Genomic DNA, 8464 nt, shown 5'->3' with positions numbered 1-8464 from the left:
GGTCATTCTACAAATTGATTCTTTCAAGAACAGGTTTCTAGTGGGTTTGCGTGCCTTCCTCTTCAAGACCTGTAGTTAAAAATACAAACCAGAACCTCAATAATAATGGCAACATTCACTGTAAATAAACAGTGAGCCGCGTTGTGCAAGAAACTCCGCAGTAGTTGTCTTCTTTGACCCAAACCACTTTTCGAATTAGGTATTATCATTATTATTTTCATTTTACACTGAAGGGATCTGAGGTTCAAAAAGATTAGTCACATAAATTGCCCAAGGGAGGCAGGATTCGGACTACTTGTCTCAGAGGCCAGGTTGTGAAGCTGTGAAATGCAGGATAGAAACTGTCCACTTCTGCCCTTGATCTGCAAAGTGGAGAGGAGGAAAGAGGCTGCTCCCACATAACTGCTTAAGTAGAAAGAGCTCAGCCTCTGTGCAGATGCGGCATTGGGGACAGCTAGCAATGGGGCTGGGAAGATTTCCAGCCACTGTTGAGGGAGGGGGAGTGGCTGTAGAAGTGACACAGGTGATGGGGGAGGCCCAGACATCCAGCTGGTGGGGGTTGCAGCTCGGCCGTGAACACAGTCACCTGACTGCTGGTCCCTGCCTCGTTTCCCCTGTGAGGCCAGTATGTCTACCAGACACACAGGAATGGGCTATCACTCCTGAGGGCAGCCTGGAACTGGTTGCTCTCTGGAATCATGCCTGTCAGCCCTGCATCTGCCAGGAAAGTAAGAAGTTTTCTTGTCCTATAACCTAAGAGCATAAGACTGAAGGGCATGTGCAGGTCTAGCTCAGAGGATGCAGCTCTAGGGGTCATCAGAATAAGAGGGATGCACATGGAATTGTTTTGACTGTCATCTAGCAAGCATTTGTTTGGGTAGAGCAGGATGAGATGTGTATGGGTTAACCTGTTGTGTGAGCCTTAGCACGTTATTTATACAAGCTAGCAAATACCAATCCTTCTCCTCTTCTTGGCACCTTCTGTAACTTTCCCTAACCAGCCTGGAGTGAATATCCTGAATTTTTCTACTCCAGTGACAGACCTGGGTGTAACCGGGGGCTTGTCACCTACTCTCTCATACTTGCCACACACATACCACTTCCTCTTTCCAACTGCAGCTTCCGGAAGAACAGGGCTTGAGAAGGAAGAGAAAGGGGACTGGGAAGATTTCCTTTTCTTTCTCCTTGGGATGACATGATACCATATCTATCAGATTATTTTTCTTTTCCAATCTTTCATCTCATATCCTTCTCAGACTGAATGTCTCTAGTTAATGAGATGGCAAGTTTATATAGTTTATTTTTTAAAGTTTACAATTCAGCGGTTTTTAATACATTTACAAAGTTGTATAACCATTGCCACTATCTAAAAACAGAATACTATCACAACCCTAAAAAGAAATTCTGTTTCTGGAAGTTCACGTTCTCCTCCCCTCCCAAGCACCAAGCAATGACTAGTCTATTTTCTGTTGCTATAGATTTGCCTATTCTGGACATTTCATAAAAATAGAATCATAACATATGACCCTTTGTATCTGGCTTCTTTTACTTGGCATGATGTTTTCTATGTTCATCTATGTTGTAGCCTGTGTCAGTATTTCATTCCTTTGTATGGCTAAATGATATTCCACTGTATGAATACACAGTTTACAATGTTTATCCACTTCTCAGTTGATGGAAATTTCAGTTGTTTCCACTTTCTGGCTACCATGAAGGCTGCTGCTATAATCCTTCATGTACGGGATTGTGTGGACATGATTTCATCTCTCTTGGGTAACACCTAGGAGTGGGATCGTTGGGTCATATGGCGCTCCATGTTTAAGTTTCTGAGGAACTACAAAATTATTTTCCCCAGGAGCTATACCATCTTGCATTCCCACTAACAATGGTACATAGTGCAGCCAAACAATAAATTAATGCCAAGTAAAGACAAGTAAGTTATTGAAACTAGAAATGGACAATATCATTAGTGTGTTATGTAAAAATGAAAAGAAACTCAGTGACTACAAGACCAGAAATGAGACAGTGTTACTTAAAAGGTGATATAAGAAAGCATTTCTATTAATTGCATTTAAGTGTGCAAAGTGTGATTTATACAGGCAACACTGAGCTAGGACACGCAAGAACAAAAAACCTAAAAGAAAGGATATCCTGATATTCAAGGAAGCTTCTTATCAACCTGAGAGATGACAATAGGGGGTTGCAAGGAAGAGAGAATTTAAATGCTTGTAAACTATTTTTGTTTTGTCAAAGTTCCTTGGGTTAATAAAGGAAATCTATATAAATGATGGAGATCTCTGATCCATTTAGGAAATGGAAAACAATGTCCAATGGTAAGAGTTGTGCAGATCCAAATTGACACAGGAGTGTTGGAAAATTCCATCACCATCTGAATTTTTACCCTCTCTAAGAATGTGGCAGAACACTTACTGCTAACATTTAGTCAGTGGAACACTGAATTGGAATGATGTAATCAAATACCATTACTCAAATTTTTACCCCATACCCAGGAGGAACAGTCTCTCAGAGGTATTTTATTCATAGATAGAATCACCTGGAAAAGAAATAGTTTCTGAGGTAACTATGAAGAGACTTATTTTGATTAGAATTACTTATTTGGGCAGCTCTGGGGCATTAGTCTTGCTTTCAGATATTCGGCATAAAGTCCCCAGAAGTTTGTAAGAATTAAGTCAGACGTATGATCACCCAGAACAGAATTAGGCCCCCAGTCAAGACCACAGGGATGGTCTATAGGATGGCAGTTGGGTTTCTGGCTCTCAACCATGAAGATGAGGGGCAACTTAGAAGTCTTTCTAGTTGTTTTCTGAGCCAGTTTTAGATCTGTCACACCAGCTTTATATAAGACTTTTATAAAAGTCCATTATATTTTGACTCACTACCCACATTTGTTGAGATTGGATTTCAGCACATATTAGGGTCCTGGAATACCAATATCTTGAACAAGATAGAACTTTCTTTCACGTAAAGTTCAGAGGTGTGCAATGCAGGGCTCATAAGGCAGCACTGATCCATGGTGAGCCCACTGATCAGGGACTCAGATTATCCCAGCTCACCAGGTTACCTTCGTGTGTGTGTGTGTGTGTGTGTGTGTGTGTGTGTGTGCACCCTTCTTGTCAGGTGCTGACGTCACATCTGTGTTCCAGGAAGCAGTAAAGAGGAAGGGGTGAAAGACAGCAGCAGATGTGCTGGAGCTCATTCATAAGGAGTATGAGAGAAGCTGTCAGAGAAAACTTCCACTTACGTATCATTGGCCAAAACACCATCATAAGCATATGACCACCCCAAACCACAACGGAGACTGGGACATACAGTTTTGATGTCCGAAACCATTTACCCAGCAAAGAAATGGATGTTTCCATTTTTGGGTGATTTATCTCAATTACCATGAAGTCAAGGGAGAACACATATTGGGGGCAGACTACAGTAACTGTCATAGCACATTTTGGAAGTAAAGTGTTAGTCTGGGTTGTGTAATGTAATTCCTCCTCATGTCCCTACATTTGAGCTCTAGTGTTGCCTCCTGCTTCCGTTGTAACTGGCTTCATATTGGTTAAGGAGTAACTTGAAGACCGCGAGGGCTCTGGTTGTGGAGACGGGAACTAGAGAGGGGTGCACTAAATGGAATGATCTCCGTGTGATGAGGTTCCCGCTCGATATCACACTACTAGTTTTGAATGGTTGTGCTCACCACCTGTGTACTCTTCCTGTGATTATGGGCTTTGGTTATTAAACCTTAAACAATCACAAATCTAACTACTCACAAATCATCTTACCACACAGATTCCTAACTTTGTTGTTTGTGTTTATGTGACAGTCGTCTCTACATCACTGTTAATACTTGGGCTACTCCACTCTGGACCTTTTGAAGCAGAGATGGTTCTTTTTTGATAGATGTTAGAACTGAGTGAATAAGCCTTCCTCAGTGGAGAGAGGGAGAGAAATTTTGGATCATTAAAATTCACCAGTGGTTTAATGGATCATTAAAAGGAGATCTCCTCTGTGGCCAAAGAGATGGAAATAGATAATGTCATTTAAAATATGGGACTATAGGGGCACCTGGGTGGCTCAGTGGGTTAAAGCCTCTGCCTTCGGCTCGGGTCATGATGCCCCTGGGATCGAGCCCCGAGTCGGGCTCTCTGCTTGGCGGGGAGCCTGCTTCCTCCTCTCTCTCTCTCTCTCTCTGCCTGCCTCTCTGCCTACTTGTGATCTTTGTCAAATAGATAAATAAAATCTTTTAAAAAATAAATAAAATAAAATATGGGACTATAGCTAAAAATACTGTATGGTATATTTTAGAGTTGTTAAAAGAAAAGATCTTAAAAGTTCTCATCACAAGAAAAAAAAAGTATGTACGGCGATGGATGTTAATGATGTATTATGGTGGTCATTTTGCAATACAAGTACATACCAAATGACTATGTTGTACATCTAAGGCTAATGGAGTGTTATATGCCCATTATATCTAAATCAAAAAGAAATGAAATGAAATGTGGGAACATAATTACAGGAAATATGATAGTGAAACATCATAAATGTTGAAAGGAAATCTTGCTTCAGGTGCAGATTAAAGTAGGCCACCAATCTACAGAGAAGAAAAATAGTCCATTTAAACTATATAAATGTAAGAAAGATAGATATTTTAGGAGCAGAATTATCCTTAAAAATTATCCATCCAAATCTTTCTATTTTATCGATGAGGTCACTGAGATGCAGGGAAGTGAGCTGGAAACACTCATGAAATTAATTACAAGCCTCTTGGGGAAAAGATTTCAATTTTTGCCACTATTGAATAAGAGTCACCTATCAAGGTAAGATTTTGGTCAGATTCTCACAAGGATATACAAATAATTTAAAATAATGTAAATTATTGATAAATGGGGAAAGTTATGAATGTAAATCTTGGAGCAAATCCTTAAACTCCTAAAAAGGAGGGGAAAGAATTATTCATCAAAATGACATTGTTCAGAGGATCAAATTAACATTTAAATATAATATTATCTTATTTGTGCATTCAAAAGAGCCAGTCAGTATTCAAGTATGGCTATCTGACTACTTAAATTTAAATACAAAACAAAACAAAAACAAATTTTACCTTCATCATTTATTTCCTACACTTTCAGTTTTCCATGTTTTAATGGGAAAGATATCAATTTTGGGGTTAAAATCTAATGAGGAAACACCAACCTGGCCACCAGGACATCTATATTTAACAATTATAAGTTGTATTTAGTTCTGTTTTCTTTCCATTAGCTTCTTTTCTTCAATATATTTTCCTAAAAGAGCACTTTAAAAATCTTTCCTCTGCTTCTGGCTTTGATTGGGTAAGACAAGAAAACAATCACTGTGATCTACTTAAACAGACCACAGAAAATTTAACCATGAAGGTAAAATAATCGCTGACTTTTTATCATTTCTGCATCTTCCACAAAACGTGGAGAAAGTCAATACTGATTCCCTGTCATTGCTTTTTATCCCTGATCATTATGCTCAGAAAACTTAAGCCAGAGCACCGAAGAGGTAGTTCCCGGTTCTTTTCAAAGGCACCTCTGTCATTTTGCTGCTGTGAATATTGATCTGATGATCTGATCAATCATCTGATTGATGATTTCTACTTTGAAATGGAAGCCTTAACCAGAGTTATTACTATAAGGTGACATTAAGACATAATAACCTTTAAAATGTATTACCACTTTCTTAACAAATGTTACCAGGATGGGAAAATAAAAGAAGAAACAAACACATTAAAAAAAAAGAAAAAAGAAAAAAGAAAAAGAACAGAGGGCATTCTCTAGGATTTGTGGCTGGTTCATTCATTCTTTTCCCTTTTTTTTCCCCCTTCCTTCCTTCTTTCCTTCCTTCCTTGGAATTAATTACTGAAAATCTGTTACTTAATGATTTTATAATACCAGTACGTGCTCTGGCAACATCTCAAATGCTTGAAAGGATTAACCTGAAGAACGGGCTGGCAACTTGCTCAACTCATTTAAAAGACAGTAAGTGCTATGGGGGAAAAAACCCCAAAAATGAATGCTAACTGGTTTTTAAAGTAAAATTTCTGGTAGCAGTTGAGCTAATTCTTCAATAGAGAAGGGCCATCCATCTTCATGTGACTAAGTTCAGAGAGAAAATTTGAGTTATATTGATTTTTGTAATAGTTGTGTGTAGAGGAGGCTTAGTTTACTTTGTCTTGAGATACTTTTCTACAGAATCATCATGAGAACTCAGAATTAAAATCCAGTCTGTCCATTACACATAGATGAAAAAAATCACAAAATCTCTGTTATCAATTATATTTAGGGTACATATGTTTCATTGTAAGCATCCTGGACCCAGAACCTTTCTAGACACTTAGGGTAAAACCTTCTCAGCTGACTTACTCATTGACTTTATACACAAAAATGCAATAAATGCGACATTTTTGGCAGATGGGTTCAATTATCTCCTTTCAACTTGTTCTTTCGCGCTGACTCTGTTCTAACAGGTGTTTTTGTCTTTATTATTTATGAATGAGGTTATATGGCATCATGGATATTGAGTCTCTCTATCTCCCTCTCTTTGGAGACTGAATTATTGCCTAATACGGAATTATGAAATCATATGGATTGTTTCAGGTCTCAGAGATGTTTCTCCCTGAGCTCACTTGCTTCTTCCTCCATCTGTGCCTTACACAAAAGAAGAAACATCCCAAAGGATTTCAGACTTAAACTGTCTCTCTGAAACATTCCTATGGCAGTCTCTTCAAGTTGGAAAAAATATGAATCTTTTAACTGGAGTTTGCCCTCACTGATAAACACAGGATTCTTCCTTTTTCCTTTGTGGGGGTTGCTGCTCAGATAAATCTTTCTTTGTTGCATTGGTTTTAGTGACTAATTTTGTTTGAATCTTTTTCTCTCTAAAAAGTAATAAATGCACAGGATTAAAAACTTCAAGCACTATAAAGTTTGTTCCCTTCTACTCCCCGAGATTCAGTCCTCTAGCTCATTCCCTGAGAGGGATATGTCTAAAGCTTCCTATTACATGGAGAAAAAATTCCATTTCTCTGGAGTGCCTGTGTGGCTCAGCTGGCTAAGCATCTGACTCCTGATATCAGCTCAGGTATTGACCTCAGTGTCTTGAGTTCAAGCCCTGCATTGGGCTCTACACTGGGCACAGAGCCTACTTAAAAAACAACTCCCATGATCTCTGCCCCATCTCTTTTCTTTGTTTTTTCTTCCTGCTCCAGGCACATACCCTCTTCTCCAGCCATACCTACTATCTAATTTCTTTCTTTTTAAACATTTCTTGGATATCTTTGACATATAAAAATTAAAATAATTCAGGTGTACAACTGATTTTTTTTTTTTAAGGAAGCTCTACATTCAACATGAGGTTTGAACTCACAACCCTAAGCAGGAGTCCCATGATCTACCAGCTGAGCCAGCCAGATGCCCCTCAGTGCCTTGATATCAAGTATGCATTGTGAAGAGATCACCACAATCAAGCTAAGTAACTTAACCATCGCCTCTACATAGTAACCATTTTGTGTGCAGGGGGAGGGGGTGCGATTTAATCCAAGATCTACCTTCTTAGCAAATTTCAAGTGTATAATATAGTATTGTTAACTATGACCACTATGCGGCACGTTGTATCTCCAGCACTCTTTCATCTTGCATAACTGAAACTTTGTACCGTCTGACCAGTATCTCCTCATTTCTTTCACTCCTGGCAATAGCCGTTCTACTGTCTGCTTCCCTGAATTTGACTATGTTGGACTGCACATAGAAGTGAGATCATGCAGTGTTTGTGTTTCTGTGCTAACTTATTTTACTTAGCACAATGCTCTCCAAGTTCTGGATTGAGTCCTGGTTCATTGCTTCTGGGTACTCTGCCCCTTGGGTCTTTGCTCTGGTGGTTGCCTCTGGTGGGAAGCCCTCCATTCTCCTGCAAAGTTTGCTTAGCCCTCCAGGCCCTGCTCAGGTTTTCATGACCACTTCCTTGTATTTGCCTCACCTAGTAGAGACCTTACTACTAAACTGTAAGATCTAAGAAGGAGGAAGTTGAGAAACCCGGGCTCTAGACTTAGCTCAGCCATCAATAGCTGTGTGTAGCAGGGAAAAACAGTAAGCCTCTCAGTGCCTCCATTTCCTCAACCGCTACATTTTTGGGGGAGTCATCCTTGTGCAGGGGCCATGCTAATCTTCTCTGTATCATCCCAGTGTTAGTATATGTGCTGCTGAATGGAGCACTGATCGACTACATTTTTATTTTTATTATTTTTTTTAATTTTTAAAAAAGATTTTAAAAATTTATTTGACAGAGATCACAAGTAGGCAGAGAGGCAGGCAGAGATAGAGAGGAGGAAGCAGGCTCCCCGCCGAGCAGAGAGCCCGATGTGGAGCTCGATCCCAGGACCTCAGGATCCTGATCCGAAGGCAAAGGCTTTAACCCACTGAGCCACCAGGAC

The 8464-nt window shown here is 39.6% G+C and overlaps 1 non-coding gene across 1 annotated transcript; it reads right to left on the bottom strand.

Moving 5' to 3' along the window:
* Positions 1–8139: 8139 nt before the first annotated feature.
* Positions 8140–8246, bottom strand: LOC123928264. Its single transcript, XR_006815651.1, has one exon. It is a non-coding gene; the product is annotated as a U6 spliceosomal RNA (small nuclear RNA).
* Positions 8247–8464: the final 218 nt, after the last annotated feature.

The sequence above is a fragment of the Meles meles genome, chromosome 1 (assembly GCF_922984935.1).
Source record: "Meles meles chromosome 1, mMelMel3.1 paternal haplotype, whole genome shotgun sequence".
NCBI classification, from domain to species: domain Eukaryota; kingdom Metazoa; phylum Chordata; class Mammalia; order Carnivora; family Mustelidae; genus Meles; species Meles meles.
The sequence above is the reverse complement of the archived record's forward strand: the minus strand, read 5'-3'. Positions and strand labels throughout refer to the sequence as shown.